Here is a 1627-nt window from a genome sequence, read left to right on the forward strand (position 1 = left end):
TGGGCATGTTGCAAGGAGGGACAGGTCCTTGGAGAGGGACATCATGCTTGGGAGGGTAGAGGGAAGGCACAAGAGAGGAAGACCCTCTATGAGATGGATTGATTCAGTGACTGGGGTAATTGGGATGGATGTGTCAGAGGCAGTGCGATTGGCACAGGATAGAGCAGGGTTTAGGGCTGTTGTAGGTCGCTATGAGTCACGAACGACTCGATGGCACATAACAACAACAAACGACAGTCTTTGATAATTCATAGCAATTGCTTCAAGCCCTCCTCCCTTTCAGCATATAAGGTTGTGTCATCTGCATAACACTGGTTGTTGATAAGTCTTCTTCCAATCCTGATACTAAATTCTTCATCATAGGGACTAGTTTTATTCAATTATTTGCTCAGCACACACATTTAATAGCTTTTCAGAAAGAATGTAACCCTGACACACATTTTTGTTAATTTTAAACATGCACTGTTTCCTTATTCTCTTCAGACCATAGCTTCTTGATCTCTGAATAGGTTTCACATGAGCACAATTAAGTGTTCTGGGATTTCCACTCTCAAGCACAAATAAACATTCTTCTGGTATTCTCTGCCTGGCTGCCTAGTGGTTAGAACCTGCACTACAATCCCAAAGTCACATAGTTTAGATACACCAGCTAGCTGCTCTGCTGAAAAGGTTATACTATTTCTTCCCATGTGACTTACTGCCTCTGAAAACCAGCTTGAGTGACAGATATGAGTCAGTTCTGAGTTGATAGCACACAACAAGAAGAAGGAAGAGAAGTCAGAAATTACATACTTGATGGCCGAAATGAACTTGGAGACTGAATGATTGAATATAACACAATAAATGATTATTCAAAGCAAATATCTTTTATAAAAACCACAAAGGACAATTTTATGCACAGATGTTACCTGATCAGAGATCAGTCTTAATAAATGTGTAGAAAGAATCATTGGAGAAGCTCAGTATGAGCAGTAAAACCAATCCATGTGGTAACTGTGAGACAGACCATCAGTTACTCATGCGTAAGTTCATATTGAAGCCCCCCAAAATTAAAACTATCATACAAGAACAAAAATATGACTTTGTATATATCCCATATGAATTTTAATATCATCTCCAGAAATAAGTCTGAGGCAGTGAATACTAAATGATTGAAGACCAATTGAGTTGTGGGATGGCATTAAGTCTATCAAGCACAAAAGAAGCACAGGGTTATTACAATAAATACAGGTAGAAAGAAAATATCAAAATGGATGTCAAAAGACTCTTACAATTGTGCTAGGATGACAAGTAGCCAAAAGAAATGTAAAAAATACTAACATATCAAAGTTGAACATAACATTTTAAGGTACAGCTGGAGAAGACAAAAAAGTATTTTAACAAGATGTGCAAAGAGCTGGAGTTAGAAAGCAAAATGTTGTTGTTGTTGTTGTTGTTGTTATGTGCCATCGAGTTGCTTGCGACACATAGTGACCCTATGTACAACAGCCCTAAACCCTGCTCTATCCTGTGCCAATCTCATTGCCTCTGACAAACCCATCCTGAGTACCCCAGTCACTGAATCAATCCACCTCATAGAGGGTCTTCCCCTCCTGCGCTGTTCCTCCACTCTACCCAGCATGATGTC

This window comes from Elephantulus edwardii, unplaced genomic scaffold (genome assembly GCF_000299155.1).
Source record: "Elephantulus edwardii isolate Elephantulus edwardi_28Jun2011 unplaced genomic scaffold, EleEdw1.0 scaffold00500, whole genome shotgun sequence".
NCBI classification, from domain to species: domain Eukaryota; kingdom Metazoa; phylum Chordata; class Mammalia; order Macroscelidea; family Macroscelididae; genus Elephantulus; species Elephantulus edwardii.